This window comes from Callorhinus ursinus, unplaced genomic scaffold (genome assembly GCF_003265705.2).
Source record: "Callorhinus ursinus isolate GAN/ISIS: 27379988/994484 unplaced genomic scaffold, GSC_fseal_2.0 scaffold3, whole genome shotgun sequence".
In the NCBI taxonomy this organism is placed as follows: domain Eukaryota; kingdom Metazoa; phylum Chordata; class Mammalia; order Carnivora; family Otariidae; genus Callorhinus; species Callorhinus ursinus.
Window position 1 is genome coordinate 19642956 of NW_027397065.1, and position 18453 is coordinate 19661408.

Below are 18453 nucleotides of genomic sequence, written 5' to 3' on the forward strand. Positions count from 1 at the left end.
CACTTTTTATCAGTTTATTTGCCAACTTCTACATATTTTTTATAAATGTCATTACTCATTATTTGAAATTTTTCTGTGTAGATCCTCTCTGCTCATTTTCACCCACTAATATGTATAAATAATTTTACCAGTTTTAGCTATCTTTGCCATTCCTCTTCATACATGTATGTGCACAGCTGTACTTTGGTTGTGTAAAGACAAACTCCCCTCAAAGCAGGTTAATCAATGAAGAAATATATGGGTTCATGTAATTGCAAAGTTCAAAGGTGGACATGGAACCCTTTGGATTAGAATTAGGCTCATAGCATTGAATATTATGTCTATCATTCTAGGCATGTCCCCTCCATTTGCTAACAAAGATGAGATTTCTGGCTTCTGTGGGCATTAATGCCTGTAATTCGAAGAAGAGGTTTTATTAAAATTGTGTGCATTTTCAGAAAAAAATGAAATTAGAGACAAAAAAATAGAGATCAACAAAACTAAGAGCAGTTTTTTAAAAGATAAAAGATTGACAAGCCTCTAGAATAGACAAAAGACAGAATACTCAAATAAATAAAATCAGAAATGAAAGAGAAGACTTTATATCTGATACTACAGAAATACAAAGGATCATGAGAAATGAGGACCAGTTCTATGACAACAAATTTGATAACTTAGAAGGTATGGATAAATTTCTAGAACCACACAACTTACCAAGGCTGACTAATGAATAGGAAATCTGAACAGACAAATTATAAGTAAGGAGATTAAATCAGTAATCGAAAACTTCCCAACAAAGATAATCTTAGAACCAGATGGTTTCACTGGTGAATTCTACCAAACATTTAAAAAAGAATTAATGTTAATCCTTCTCACACTTTTCCTCCAAAAAAGAAGAAGAGAGGGAACAATCCAAACTAATTTTAAGAGGCCAGCATTATCCTGCTACCAAAGCCACGTATGAATATTACACAAAAAAGAAAACTATACACTAATATTTCTGATGAAATTAGATGCAAAAATTCTCAAATATATTAACGAACTAAATTCAACACCACATTAGAAGGACCTGACACCATCATCAAGCAGAACTTGTCCCTGAGCTACAAAGATGATCCAACACATGTAAACCAATAAATATGATACACCACAATAAAAAGAGTGAAAGATAAAAATCACGATAACATCAATAGCTGTACAAAAGAATTGGCAAAATACAACACACTTTTGTGATAAAAAAACACTCAACAAATTGGGTATAGAAGCAATACATCTCAACATAATAAAGGCCAATATGACAAGTTCACAGCTAACATCATACTTAGTGATGAGAAGTTAAAAGCTTTTCTTGTAGGATCAGGAACAAGAAGAGTGCTCACTATCACCACTCCTCTTCATCTGGAGCCAGAGCAGTTAGGCAATAAAGAAAATAAAAGACATTCAAATAGTGCAGGAAGAAGTAAAATTGTCTTTGCCAATGATATGATCTTATATATAGAAAATCCTAAGGATTCCACCAAAAAATTATAATAACTAATGAACAAGTTCAGTAAAGTTGCATAATATAGAATCAATGTAAAAAAATCATTTGTGTTTCTATGCACTAACAATGAAATAGCTGAAAATCAAATGAACACCTCATTCACAAAGGCATCAAAACAAATATAATACTTAGAAATAAATTTAACTAAGGAAGTTAAAGATCTATGCACTAAAAACTACAAGAGTTTGATAAAAGAAATTGAAGATGACACAGACAAATGGAAAGAATATCCTGTGTTTATGGATCAGAAGAATTAATATTTATTGTTAAAAATGTCCATATTACCCAAAGACATCTGTATGTTTAGTGCAATCCTTATCAAAATTCTAGTGGCATTTTTCACAGAAATAGACAAAAATGATTTTAAAATTTGTATGGAACTACAAAAGATTCCGAAGAGCAAAAGCATCCCTGAGAAAGAACAAAGATGGAGACATCACACTTCCTGATTTCAAACTATACTACAAAGCTATAGTAATCAAAATAATCTGACATGAAAAATAGACACATAAAGCAATGAAATGGAATAAAGAGCCCAGAAATAAAATTTCCATATTTGGTCAACTAATATTTGACAAGAGATTCAGTGGAGAAAGGGTAGTCTCTTCAATAAATGGGGCCGGGGAAACTGAATAGCTATGCAGAAGGATGAAACTGGATCTTTTTTAATACCACTCTCAAAAATGAACTTGAAGTGGATTAAAGACTTAAACATAAGATCTGAAACCATAAAGCTCCTGGAAGAAAATATAAGGAAAAAGCTCATTGACATTGGTCTTAACATGGATTTTTTGGATATGACACAAAAAACATAAGCAACCAAAGCAAAATTTAGTAAGTGGGATTACATCAAACTAAAGTTTCTGGACAGTAAAAGAAACAACAAAATAAAAAGGCAACTTCTGGAATAGGAGAAAAAAATTTGCAAATCATGTATATGATAAGGAGTAAATATTCAAAATTTGTAAAGAGCTCATACAACTGAATAGAAAACAAAAACAATCTAATTTAAAAAATGGGCAGAGGAAAAGAATGGGCATTTTTCCAAAGAAGATTCTCAAATGAACAACAGGTACATGAAAAGGTGCTGAACATCACTAATCATCAGGGAAATGCAAATCAAAGCCACAGTGAGATATCATTTCACATCTGTTAGGATTGCTATTATGATTAGAATATGGAAGAAAGGGAACTTTGTATATTGCTGGTAGTAATGTAAATTGGTGCAGCCACTATGGAAAATAGTATGGATAGGAATGGACAGCCTGGTATAGGGATCCCCTGGGTTGCACTGGGACATAATGTTCCCCTACCTGGAGTCCATTTGGAAGAAAGTATATTGTCTCTCCAAGGACAAAAGACCCTACAGGGGCCATTGAGCAGCCAGTCATGGGCAGGGGACAGAGGCATGGGCAGAGGGCAGATAACCTGGTCACTGCTTTTCACTGTGCTTCCCCATAGACTCCAGCCACCCTTGCAGGTGTACAGCTGTTTTAGTGGGACAAAACAGCACCAGACACAGCATGAGAAGGTACTCCTCAGAGGAGGGGAGAGGGTCTATGCCTTACTGGATCTTTTAAGATTCAGAGTTTCGAATCCCAGTGGTGCTCCAGAGATAAAACACAGGAGACCTGTGGCACTGGGCATGTCAGTCGCCCCAGGCACAGACAGGGTGAGGGCATGGATCTGACAGAGGCCTGGGATACAAGAAGGGAGATTGTTTGCTTTTCTGAGGCCTCCCTGAACAGTGGCTGCAGCAAATTCTCCTCCCCAGGGATAAGAGGGTAGGGTGATACCATCTCCCACCTCCCTCCCTCCAGTACCATGGGACTTCAGTGAGTGACACATTGCCCCCAGTGGAGGTGGGAGCTGCTTACACCAAACCCTGCCCCACTGGGCCCTGCAAGTGCATGGTTACTAGTGCAAGTCTGACTGTAAGCCAGCTACAGTGGGCTTCTCCCCCAGAAGCCCATCACAGGCATCCTGCATGCACCAAGTCACATAATCATAGAGTGCTCCAAAGTGTCAGTTTTAGTTCTGGTGGAAATAGGACCAGACTTTCTTTCTTTTTTTTTTTTTTTTCCTTTAGAATCAGGCTTATAGTTTTTGTTTTTTCATTTCCTTTTCTCTCTCTTTTTCTTTTACATCAGGCTGCTTTTTTTTTTAAACTTCCATTCCAAGCTTATTCTAACAAACAAATCAAAGCTCACCTAGTTAAAGGTCCAAACACTGCCCCCTATAAGAAAGGAGGAACTCTGCAGAGCATCAACCTATGGAAAAGAGCAGCCAAAACCCAACAGCAGAGTGTACACAGCATATACCAGAAACACTTCCTAAAGCACCAGGCACTGGACAGTGTATGACCCCTTCTTAATTTGGCATTACTCTCAGGAACAGGAAGCATACAAAATGACGAGATGGAAGGATTCCCCCTCAAAAGAAAGATCAAGAAGAAATCATAGCCAGGGAGTTGCTCAATACAGATATAAGTAATATATCTGAACAAGAATTTAGCACAACAGTCATAAGAATACTAGCCAGGCTTGAAAGAAGCAGATAGAAGACACCAGAGAAACCCTTGCTGCAGAGGTAAAAGACCTAAAAGCTAGTCAGGCTGAAATAAAAAATACTATTACTGTGATGCAAAACTGACTAGATCTAACCACAATGAGGACCAAAGAAGCAGAGGAATGAATAGGTGATATAGAAGATAAAATTATTCAAAATAGTGAAGCTGAAAAGAAGAGAGAAAGAAGACTATTAGATCACTAAGGTAGACTTAGGGAACCCAGCGATTCCATAAAGCCTAATAATATCCATATCATAATAGCCTCAGAAGAAGAATAGTGGGTAAAAAGGGGCAGGTTTATCTGAACAAATTATAGCTGAGAATTTCCCTAATTTGGGGAAAGAAACAGGCATTCAAGTCTAAGAGGCACAGAGAACTCCCCTCAAAATCAACAAAAATAGGTCACATCTAGACATATCATAATGAAACTTGCAAAATACAAAGATAAAGAGAGAATTCTGAAAGCAGCTGGGAACAAAAGGTCCTTAAACTACAAGGGTAGATACATAAGGTTAGCAGCAGGCCTGTCCACAGAAACTTGGCAGGCCAGAAGAGAATTATATATTCAACATGCTAATTGGGAAAAATATGCAGCCAAGAATACTTTATCCAGCAAGACTATCATCCAGAATAGAAGAAGAGTAAAGAGTTTCCAAGACAAGGAAAAACTAAAGAAGTTCATGAACACTAAACCAGCTCTGCAGGAAATTTTAAAGGGGACCATTTGAGCAGGAAAGAGAGACCAAAAGCAACAAAGACTACAAAGGAACAGAGACAATCATACAGGAACATTGACTTTGCAGTTAATACAATGGCACTAAATTTGTATCTATCAATAATTACTCTGAATGTAAGTGGACTAAATGTTCCAGTGAAAAGACATAGGGTATCAGAATGGACTAAAAACAAGACCCATCAATATGCTGCCTACAAGGGACTCATTTTAGACACAAAGACACATCCAAATTGAACATGAGGGGGTGGAGATCCATTTATCATGCAAATGGACATCAAAAGAAAGCCAGAGTAACCAAATTTATATCAGACAAACTAGATTTTAAACTAAAGACTTTCATAAGAGTAGAAGAGGGGCACTATATCATGCAAGCAGAAGATCAACAAGGAAACAATGGCTTTGAATGACATGCTGGACCAGATGGACTTAACAGATGTATTCAGAGCATTTCATCCTAAAGCAGAAGAATACATATTCTTTTTGAGGGCACATAGAACATTCCCTAGAATAAATCACACATGGGATCACAACTCAGGCCTCAACTGGTACAAAGAAAGCAAAAAAAGTTTGAGATCATACCATACATATTTTCAGACCACAACACTATGAAACTTGAAGTCAACCACAAGAAAAAATTTGGAAAGACCACAAATACATGGAGGTTAAAGAACTTCCTACTAAAGAATGATTGGTATAACTGGGAAATTAAAGAAGAATTAAAAAAAATACATGGAAGCAAATGAAGATGGATGCAGCAAAGGTGGTCGTAAGAGAGAAGTGTATAGCAATACAGGCCTTTCTTGAGAAGCAAGAAAAGTCTCAAGGTTACAACCTAATCTTACACCTAAAGGAGCTGGAAAAAGAACATCAAATAAAGCCTATAACCACCAGAAGAAGGGAAATAATAAAGGTAAGAGCATAGGGCACCTAGGTGGCACAGTGGGTTAAGTGTCCAACGCGTGGTTTCAGCTTAGGGTCCTGGGATCAAGCCCCACAGCAGGGTCCAGGCTTAGTATGGCGTCTGCTTGAGATTCTCTCTTCTCCCTCTGCCTCTCTCACTCATGCTGTCACTCTCTCTGTCTCTCAAATAATAAATCTTTAAAAAAAGATAACGGAAATAGATGATAGAGAAATTAAAAAAAAACAGTAGACTAGATCAACAGAACTAGGAGCTGGATCTTTGAAAGAATTATCAAAATTGATAAACGCCTTGCCAGATTTTCCAAAAAGAAAAGAGAAAGGTCCAAAATAAGTTAAATCACAAACGAAAGAGGAGAGGTCACAATCAACACTACAGAAATACAAACAATTATAAGAGAATATTATGAGCAATTATATGCCAACAAATTGGGCAATCTGGAAGAAATGTATAAATTTCTAGAAACATATAAATGGTCAAAACTGAAACAAGAAGAAATCGAAAATTTGAACAGACCCATAATCAGCAAAGAAATTGCATCAGTAGTCAAAAATCTGCCAACAAACAAGAGTCTAGAGCCAGATGGCTTCTCAGGGGAATTCTACGAAACATCTAAAGAAGAATTAATACCTATTCTTCTGAAACTGTTCCAAAAAATAGTAATGGAAGGAAAACTTCCAAATTCATTCTGTGAGACTGGCATTACCTTGATTCCAAAACCAGACAAAGAACCCACTAAAAAAGGAGAATTACAGAGCAGTATCCCTGATGAACATGGATGTAAAAATCCTCAACAAGATACTAGGTAATCAAGTCCAACAGTACATTAAAAGGATTATTCACCAGGATCAAGTGGGATTTATTCCTGGGCTGCAGGGGTGTTTGATATCTGCAAATCGATCAACGTGATACATCACATTAATAAAAAGAAAGGATTAGAACCATATGTCCCTCTCAATAGATGCAGAAAAAGCAATTGACAAAATACAGCATTGATAAAAACCCTCAAGAAAGTAGGGATAGAAAGAACATACCTCAGTATCATAGAGGCCATATACGAAAGACAACTAATATCATCCTCAAGGGGGAAAAACTGAGAGCTTAGGAAAAACTAAGAGGTTAGGAACACGATAGGGATGTCCACTCTCACCACTGTTGTTCAGCATAGCACTGGAAGTCCTAGCCTCAGCAATCAGACAACAAAAAGAAATAAAAGGCATCCACATCAGTAAAGAAGTCAAACATTCACTCTTTGCAGATGACATGATATTCTATGAATAAAACCCAGAAAACCTCACTAAAAAATTGCTAGAACTTATACATGAATTCAGCAAAATTGCAGGATACAAAATCAATGTACAGGAATCTGTTACATTTCTATACACCAATAATGAAGCAGCAGAAAGAGAAATGAAGGAATTAATCCCATTTACAACTGCATCAAAACCATCAGACAACTAGATAAACCTAACCAAAGAGGTAAAAGATCTGTGCTCTGCAAATTATAGAACACTTATGAAATAAATTGAGGAAGACAGAACGAAATGGAAAAACATTCTATGCTCATGGATTGCAAGAACAAATACTGTTAAAATGTCTATACTACCCAAAGCAATCTATGCATTCAGTGCAATCCTGATCAAAATAACACCAGCATTTTTCAGAGACCTAGAACAAACAGTCCTCAAATATGTATGGAACCAAAAAAGACCCCGAATAGCCAAAGTAATGTTGAGAAAAAGTAAAGTGGGAGGCATCACAGTTCCAGGCATCAAGCTATATTACAAAGCTGTAATCATCAAAACAGTATGGCACTGGCACAAAAATGGACACATAGATCAGTGGAACAGAATAGAGAATCCGGAAATGGATCCACAACTATATGGTCAACTAATCTTTGACAGAACAGGAAAGAATATCCAATGGAAAAAAGGCAGTCTCTACAACAAATAGTATTGGAAAAACTGGACGGCGGCCACATGAATGGCCAGAAGAATGAAACTGGACCACTGTCTTACACCATACACAAAATAAAATCAAAATGGATGAATGACTTAAATGTAAGTCAGGAAACCATCAAAATCCTAGAGGTGAAACAGGAAGCAACCTGTTTGACCTTGGCCACAGCAGCTTCTTAATAAACACATCTCCAGAGGCAAGGGAAACAAAAGCAAAAATAAACTATTGGGACCTCATCAAGATAAAAAGTTTCTGCACAGTGAAGTAAACAATCAACAAAACTAAAAGGCAATTGACAGAAAGGGAGAAGATATTTGCAAATGACACATTGGATAAAGGGCTAGTATTCAGAATCTATAAACAACTCATCAAACTCAACACTCCAAAAAAAAAAATATCCAGTTAAGAAGTGGGTAGAAGACATGAACAGACATTTCTGCAAAGAAGACATACAAATGGCTAACAGACACATGAAAAAATGCTCAACATTTCATCATCAGAGAAATACAAATCAAAACCACAATGAGATACCACCTTATACCTGTCAGAATGGCTAAAATTAACAACTTAGGAAACGACAGAAGTCGGTGAGGATGCTGAGAAAGGGGAAACCTCTTGCAAAGTGGGAATGCAAAGTGGTACAGCCACTCTGGAAAACAGTACGGAATAGGTTCCTCAAAAAGTTAAAAATAGAACTACTCTATGACCCAGCAATTACACTACTAGATATTTATTCAAAGGATACAAAAATAATGATTTGAAGAGACACATGCACCCCAATGCTTATGGCAGCACTATCGACAATAGCCAAATTTTGGAAAGAGCCCAAATGCCTATCAACTGATGAATGGATAAAGAAGATGTGCATGCTCTCTCTGTCTCTTTCTCTCCCTCTCTCTATATAAATCATATATATATATATATCTATATATACACACACACACACACAATGGAATATTAGTCAACCATCAGAAAGAATGAGATCTTGCCATTTGCAACGGCATGGATGGAACTAGAGTGTATTATGCTAAGTGAAATAAGTCAGAGAAATACAAATACCATATGATTTCACTCATGTGGAATTTAAGAAACAAAACAGATAAACATAGGGGAAGAGAAGGAAAAATAAAATAAAAACAGAGAAGGAGGCAAACCATATGAGACTCTTAACTATAGAGAACAAACTGAGGGTTGCTGGAGGGGAGATGGGTGGGAGGATGGGGTAAAAGAGTGATGGGCATTAAGAAGAGCACTTGTGTTGAGCACTGGGTGTTATATGTAAGTGATGAATCACTAAATTTTACTCCTGAAACAAATACTATGTGAAACTAACGTGAGTTATGTGAAACTAACTTGAATTTAAAAAAAAAAATTAAAAAAAATAGTATGGAGTTTCCTCAAAAATTAAAAAAAATAAAATTACTGGTGCGCCTGGGTGGCTCAGATGGTTAAGCATCTGCCTTTGGCTCAGGTCATGATCTGAGGGTCCTGGGATTGATCCCCTCATCGGGCTCCCCACTTGGCAGGGAGCCTGCTTTTCCCTCTCCCTCTACTGTTCTCCCTGCTTGTGCTCTCTCGCTCTCTCTGTCAAATAAATAAATAAAACCTTAAAAAATAAAGAAAAATAAAAAAATAATATTACTTTATGATACATCAATCCCACTTCTGGATATATATCTAAAGGAAATGAAATCAAGATCTTGAAGAGATATCTGAACTTACATGTTCATTAAAGTAGTATCAGAACAGCCAAGATATGAGATCTAGAAACAACCTAAGTGTGTATACAATGGAGTATTATTCAACCATGAGAAAGAAGGAAATCCTGTCATTCGTGACAACATAAATACATCTTGAGGGCATTATGCCAAGGGAAATAAGTCAGACAGAGAAGGACAAGTACTGTGTGATATCACTTATATGTGGAACCTAAAAAACCCAAACTCATAGAAACAGAGAGTAGAATAGAGTCACCAGGGGCTGGATGAGGGGGAGATGATGGCAGTGGTGAGACAAATGGGGAGATGTTGGTTGAAAGTTATAAGTGTCCATTTGGGGCGCCTGAGTGGCTCAGTCGTTAAGCATCTGCCTTCGTCTCAGGTTATGATCCCAGGGTCCTGGGATCGAGCCCCGCATTGGACTCCCTGCTCTGCAGGAGGCCTGCTTCTCCCTCTCCCACTTCCCCTGCTTATGTTCCCTCTCTCTCTGTGTCTCTCTCTATCAAATAATTAAATAAAACCTTTAAAAAAAAGTTATAAGCGTCCATTTATAAGATGAATAAGTTTTGGAGATCTAATGTACAGCATTTGATTATACTTAATAATAGTGTATTATATAATTGAAAGGTGCTAAGAGGGTAGACCTTAAGTTTTTTCACCACAAAAAAAGAATTGGTAATTATTATGATGTGAAGGAGGTGTTAGCCAAAGCTAAGTTGGTAATCATTTTTCAATAGACAAGTGTATCAAATCAGCATATTGTACACCTTAAATTTTTACAGTGTTTTATATCAATTATATCTCAATAAACTGGGAAAAAATATGTGCACTTTCAATTCCAGGAAAAAGATTTTAATTGGTTCTGTTAGGTCACATAAATTGAGTGCTTTGATTCACGACAATGGGTTTAGTAACTCCTCTCTGGCACAAGAGGAACAGCATTAATTCATAGCCCTGCCAGAGGGAAGGGTAGGTTCCACTGATAACATGAAAGAGTTTGCAGAAGTTAGGCAAAAGTATGGCTGCTATGTTCCAGTATATTAGTGTTCTAAATCTTAATCCAAATTTATTTCCTGTTTATATGTTTTTTTTAGTCCTTCTCTATCCAACTTATACCATACTTTCTCTAAGTTGTTTAAATTATATTTAATTGCATTATATAATGTGCTTTCTCTCTGGATTTTTATGTATTTATATTTTGATAAATGAAATGGCATATATCTCCACATCTTATTTAGGTCTTTGCATATTGATTAGGCACCTATATTTCAGCAAAATCACTAACTAGATACTAACATTGGTTAGACATGCTGCTTTTTTTGTGAGCAAACTACTTTTATTAAAATCAAAAGATTTTAGATATAGTAGGGACAAATATCCATCATTCTGCTTTTTCTTTTACACAGTTGAGCTATGCTTGGTGCCACTGACAGTGCTTCTCTGAAGTTGTCTCCATGTACACTAGGGCGTCAGATCTTTGAGGTTCTTTCTTTTTTTCCTTTTTTTTAGTTGAATACTGTATTGACATTAGGTATTATTGGAGTATAATAAACTGAACATTCAAAGACTTACCTAAAGGACCCTTTGGATTGTACCTAATCTACTTTCTCATTCTCTACCAGTGTTCACTTCATACTCTTTGGGACAATCGGGGTATTACTTACACCACATACTTAATGAAACTTGCATATGCAATGAGTTGTTGCCTGAAGTCATATTTTTTTTACTATGAGAAATACCTGGGCGGACAGCCTCTTCAGCTGTTAGGGTAAAATCTTGTCACTGAGGAGGGATATTGTGGTTGGACAGAGCTTTCATTTTTATAATGTTTCTGTAGTTAAGAACATCACAGTAACTTATAGAGCTTTTGGCACATGCATGTTGATTAGTCTTGCAGATAACCACTCATCAGAATGAGCAATATTTCTGCTGGAGCTGCAATAAAGAATGCTGACTTATTTTTAATACCAAATGTACAGTTAACTGTCAATTAACTGTATTAATGCAGAGATGGAACACTAAAAATTCTCAGCATTATTTTAATAAATAATTGAAATTTGTCCTTTACTATTTATTCTACTGCAAAAAGCAAATTTGAATGGCTTGAATTGCATGATTTTTAGTTTTTCTGAACTTCACTGTAATAATGAAAGGAGAAATGGGCAAAATGGGCAAAAGTCATTCAGCAAAAGGGAGGAGAAGTCATTGACCTAGATAATTTACAAACTGTATAATTAGTTCTGAAATAATTAGGGGTTCACTGTCTCCCTTCTGAAAAGAAATAGAAGGGAAAATAGTATTTGTGTTAAATAATGGAGCTAGATATTACATTTTATGGGGTAGTATTTATTTCATAACTTCTGTCAATTTTACTCATTGTCTTTAAAGTTTATCACCTTGAACTTACATAAAATTAATAATAACTTTTCAAGGCAGGGCACAGATAAGAGAGAACTATTGCATAGAAAGTCCTCAGCTCTAGTCCCAGTGAACCGTAATGTGATATTTTCTTTTGGATACCTCAAGAAAACATAACCTGTTGAACACCTGTTCTGTGTTAATCACTCTGATAATTACCAAATTTACGTAGACATACAATTAAATTAAACTCTAGAATAATGTGTAAGTTGTTTTAGGGAAAAAAAAAGACTTGTTATATAAATAGATCTAATAGAAGTTACTATAAAAGAATGTACTAAGCAACAGTTTTACTGTTGGGTTAGTATGTAGCCTGGAAACTGCATGTAAGGTATCTAGAACATTGTCTGTACCAGATAGGCATTCTGCTCCACAAAATATAGGGAGTCATGATCTAGATTGCTATAGAACATTATTATTTCCATAGTACAGGGTATCAATACAAAAATGTTGTGCATAAAGTGACATTGGAAGTAGAGAGACCACACTGATATTACGCCAATAGTCTGAGAATTAGGAAATGTGGTAATGTGAATGATGAAAGCTGGTAGGGAAATAGCTTTGTAAATCAGAAGAAAAACTTGAAGCTGAAAATATCAGTTGGACAATTTTCCACTGCTCATCCAGGAGGTTTGTGGAAGGGTAAAAATCATCCTGTGCCACACTTGAAATTACGTAGGTGAGTCTAGTAGTGATGTTTTCATGCAAAATACATCTGGGAAGAATATAGCAGTTCCTAAAGTTAAAAAGAGCCTTATAAACAATCTAAGCGGCAGAGACAGAAAATGAACATCACTTTTATTTTTATAGTGTCTATAGGAGAGGAGTTTATATAGAGTTTATAGGAGAGGACCCTGAAATTTGTTTAAATAACTAGTTATGAGATTTAAACAAATAAACAGAATTTGGAGAAACAAAACTATATTAAGTAGTTTCTATTTTAAGAAATAATGACTTCCCTAAGCACTAAAATAACCCCTAAATTAATAAAAAATTATTTATAATAATTGATTAAAAAAACTGGGAGTCACAACCAACCTGTTAAGTCTTTGCTAACTACAACAGAACATCTAAATTTAAAAAAACAGTCTTCAAATATTTAAAAAAGAGTTAATATCTATTCTACTCAAACTATTCCAAAAGATAGAATAGGAAGGAAAACTTCCAGATTTGTTCTATGAGGCTAGCATTACCTTGATAGCCAAACGAGACAAAAAGATACTACACAAAAAGAATCCTACAGGCCATTATCTCTGATGAATATAGGTGCATAAATCCTCCACAGTATTTTAAAAACTAAGTTCAACAATACATTAAAAAAAAGTCATTCACCATGACCAAGTAGGATTTATCCCAGGGATGCAATGGTGGTTCAGCAATCACAAATCAGCGAATGTGACTCATAAAAATAATTATCTTAAGAGGAGCAGATATAAAGCATTTGATAAAGTACATCTGTTCATGCCAAAAACTCTCAACAAGGTAGGTTAAGAGGGAACATACAACAACATGATAAAGACCATATGAAAAACCCACAGCCAACATCATATTCAGTGATGAAAAACTGAGAGCTTTTCCTTTAAGATCAGGAATAAGACAAGGATGTCCTCTCTCACCACTTTTATTAAACATAGTATTGGATGTCCTAGCCACAGCAAACAGATAAGAAAAAGAAATAAGACATACAGATTGGTAAGGAAAAAGTAAAACTGTCATTATGTGCAGATGACATGATAACTATATGTAGAAAACCCTAAAGACTACACCAGAAAACTACTAGAACTGATTAATGTATTCAGTAAAGTCACAGGATACAAAAATTAATATACAGAAATCTGTTTCATTTCTATACACTATTAATGAACTATTAGAAGGAGAAATTAAAACAATCCCATTAACAGTTGCACCAAAAAGAATAAAATACCTAGGAATAAACTTAATCAAGGAGGTTAGAGACCTGTACTCTGAAAACGATAAACACTGATTAAAGAAATTAAGGGTGATACAAACAAATGAAAAGATATCCCATGTTCTTGAATTGAAAGAACAAATATTGTTAAAATATCCATACTACCCCAAACAATCTAAACGGATTTATTGTAATCCCTATCAAAATAACAAATAGCACAAATAATCCTAAAATCTGTACAACTACAAAAGACACTGAATATTGAAGCAATATTGAGAAAGACTGTGGACTATACATACTGTGGTGAGTACTGAATAATATGTGGAATGTTGGATTATGTTATACACCTGAAAGTAATATAACTGTTAATTATACTTCAGTGAAAAATTAAATGAAATTGTGGTTCTGATAATAATAATAAATAAGAATAGAATATTACAATAATTTAAAAATGGTCAATATTTATTAATTACTTGCTACATAATAGGAATTAATAGGTTGATAATCACCCCAGTTCATAGGAGAAGGGACTCACTCTTACAGAAGTTAAGTAATATCACGTGGCCATACTTGTAGAAAATGGCAGTCTATGTTACTCTGTTTTCTCTTAATCTTCTATTTACTGCCGCTCACAGTGGAACACAGGTTTCACATACCATTTGCAGGTGTTGGGTGAGGATAAAAATCAGTCATAATGAATCATAAAAAGTTAATTCACCTGATTTTTTTATGCCTGTCTCTATACCAGAGACCAGCTGATGCTCAGGACCATTAAACTGGTATACTATTTGTCTACTATCTAAGAGCTCAGTAACTTCATCACATCTTTTTTTTTAATTGAAATTCAGTTAATTAACATATAATGTATTATTGCTTTCAGAGGCAGAGTTCAGTGATTCATCAGTTTTATACAATACCTAGTGCTCCTTCCATCCTATGCCATCACATCTTTTTATGATGTTCTCTGTTCACCATTAGTAATTCTTTTATATCTTGGGGTAAATAGAATAACCAGTAATAGAACCTTGTTGGATACAGAATAACAGGAAGTAGAAATAATAGGAAAAAATACAATAGATGATATTAGTTTTATCATTTTCCATGCAAAATTCAACTGTATGAGAATATAAGCTATCAGAGTTCCAAAATCGAATAAAAAAAAAAAACAAGTAAATGGGCAAAAGGAAACAAGAAAATCACAGCAAAATAAAAAAATAAAACAGGTTTCTTGTTGAGAAACAGACAAGAATGACATTGGATTTTTTATCAATTACAGCTACTTTTATAGATGTTTTTGAGAGTAAAATTGGCCACTAAAGATGTCTATATCTATCAGTAAGGATGTCATTTCAGAAAGAAACAGAGAGATATCCCAAAGTGTGTAAGAATTCAGAAAAAAAAGCCTATTAAGGATGAATTTAGATCTAAAAAAATAAATAAATCAGAAAGTAGAATGCTCATATACTTGTCCAAAAATAAAATATCAAAAAGTTATTAATGAGTCTTCAGAAATTAGTGAAAATAACTACTTAGGAATAAGAAAGCTGTAATACTTTTATTTTTATGTGTTTTATTAAAAAAAAGAATGCTCTTATACTTTTAAAAAGAACAGATGGATAGAATCATGGCCAGTAGCATAAAACTAAGCCTAAATAAATGATAAAAACATGAGTTCAAACTTAACAGAAATGTTAAAAATGAACATTTATTTTCAAAAGTATAAAAATTAGATATGTTGGATGAGAAAAATGTCAAGAAGTGTCATTTCATCTTTTTATGAGGGAATCATGTTTAATTATAAGATTCAGATGAAGTGAACAAGTTCCTTTAAAAAATGTAACTACTAAAACTTAACACAAGCAGAGACACAATCTGAGAGGTAACTATCAAAGACTTAACTATTCACAGAAAGAAAATTTGAGACCAAGATAGCTTCAGAAGTATATTTTACAAAGCATTTAAGAAGCAAGTGAAGAAAAAACTACATAAAATATTCCACAGAATAGAAAATGTGGGAAAATTGCTAACTAATTTTATGAGCTCAGTATAACTTTGAAACTAGCTTGATGAGGACATTACAATTCAGTAAAATTACAGACCAATTTAACTAAGAAACACAGATGCAAAATCCTAAACAATATATTAACTCATCAAATGTAATAACTTATAAGAAGGATACTGTAATGTCATAATGTCTTTTGTCATGAATGCAATGTTAGTTTAACATTTGAAAATCAATTAATATGTTTAACCACATTAGCAGGAAATGGAAAAACTGATTAATTCATCTCAGTAATATCAGAAAAAGCATTTGATAAAATCAATATCTATTGTTTATAGACATTTGTCAAACTAGAAGTAGAAGTTAATTTGATAAAAATTAACTACAGAAACCCACCCTTAATTAAACAAATTGGTGCTAAACATTTTGCTTGTTTGTAGAATTTTGAAAGCTCTCTCTCTCATTTTCTAAATGAGAAAAGAGAATTCCCATTGCTACAACTTTTATTAAATATTTTACTAGAGAGCCTAGGTGGTATCAAAAGAAAAAAAATAGTATAATTATTAACAAATGAACAAAAAGAACTGTCATTATTTATAGTAAATATTATTGTATATATTGAAAAGTCAAAAGAATCTGTAAGTTATTAGATTATGTGAATTTAGCTATGCTCTTTCATATTGTTATAAAACTAGTTTCATATCTGTAATCAGACACAACAGTTAGAAAATATAATTTTTCAAAATTTTGTGATTTGCAATAGTGTATGAGATAAAGTACTTAGAAATATTTTTTCTGACTTGAACTTTATTAATTTAGTAGTTTTGTTTATAAATTTATTGTGTATTTGTAGTTGTTACAAGAGAGCTATAATCATAAGTGGTTTATATCTAATTTTATGTTTGAGCATTACATAACATTAGCATAAAAATTAAGTTTATTTTTCATAATAAATTAAGTCAACACAGGCAGTCAGATTTCTTTCTTTCCATTTAACAGGGTCTGTCCTTTACTCAAGCCTAAGAATTACTATGTCAGTCTATATATAATTATGAAAGAATGCAAAAGGTATGCAAAAACTCTGTACGGAAGATCCCAATAAAGGAAAGGATCTGATATGCCCATGGGTTATATGGTCAGTTTTCCTTGAATTGGTCTACACATTAAACTCAATCCAATAAAAATCCCAGCAATGTGCATCTGTATAGTAACTGGCAAGATGACTCTAAATTAAAGGAAATGCAAAGGACTAAGAATATAAAAACACTCCTTTAGAAAAAAAGTAAAACTAGTGGACATATACCAGCAGATATCATGATTTATCATAAAGCTACAATGATTAAGACAAATTAGTATTGGCACAGGATAGACAAATATAAAAATGGACCACAATTAAGAGTCCAGAATATAACTCATGCTTGATATTTTGACAAGGTATCACTGTAGAGCAGTGGGTGAAATTTTAGTCTATTCAGTCAAGTGCATTTTGACAATTGGATACCCATATAGCAACTAATAAAAACAAACAACGACAGTGATGGGTTATTTGCAATACATATCATCAAGAGAGAGTTCCCACCACAGGAAAACATAGATAACCCAAGAGAATTAATGTCTTGCAATTTGAACAGGATGACCACAGAGATACCCAAGTGGCTGGCTAATAAATATATGAGAAATGTCTCACCTTTCATCAGAATGAAAATTAAAAATATAAGGGAATAGCACTTGTCATGTAGATGAAGTTCAAAAAATAAAAATTGACCTAGAGTAATATAAAAAGTACTGCTGGTGGGAGTATAAATTGTTAGAATCCCTTTGGCATAGCTGTTACTACCTACTATAATAGATATACATACCCTATGACCCAGCAGTTCCATTCCAAGTTATCAAGGTATATACCCAAAAAAGTTTTGGTCACTACACCAGAAGACCTGCACAAGAAAGTTCATGGCATAATACTACAAAATGGGAAAAATCCTAAATCTCCATCAACAATAGAATGGATATATAAACTGTGGTAAATTCATACAATGAAATATTACGTAACACTGAAATTAAGTAAAGGGCAAAACAGGTGAAACTGTCCTATGGTGTTAAAAATCAGGAGAGTGCCTACTTTTATAGAGATGGAAGAAAATAGGAAGGATACAAAAGAGCTTCTGAGGTACAGATAAAATTTCAATGATTGACTTAGGTGGTAGCTACACATGTTTCTGCACTTTGTGGTCATAAATTGAACTATATTCTTTTGTGCGTTTCTCTGAGTGGTTATTATACTTCAAAAAGTGTTAATAAAATAGTAACCAAAATTATGATTTATAACACTTCTAATTTACTTTCCTTGCTAAATTATTAATCTGATAATAGCAAATTTAAAATGAATGTTGCCCCTCTGGTCTCCTGTCTTTTTGAAAATAAATAGGTAAAAAAATTAAAGTTGCTCAGAGAGCACAAGGTCCACGAAATTATGGATTAAAGGGTAAATATTCAAGACAAAGGAGTTATAGTTAGGAGAAGAACAATAGTAGGGATAGAAAGAAGGATTAAAGAGAAGTTTATCATTTAAAAATATGCGCATGGAAAATATTACTCTTATTTCAAAGAAACTATGCTTTCTGAAAGCAAATACCCTCAAAGTATATTTTTTATCTTTTTAGTTTTTCTTTTTTAGGACTCATTTTTAAAATAAATCTTGACT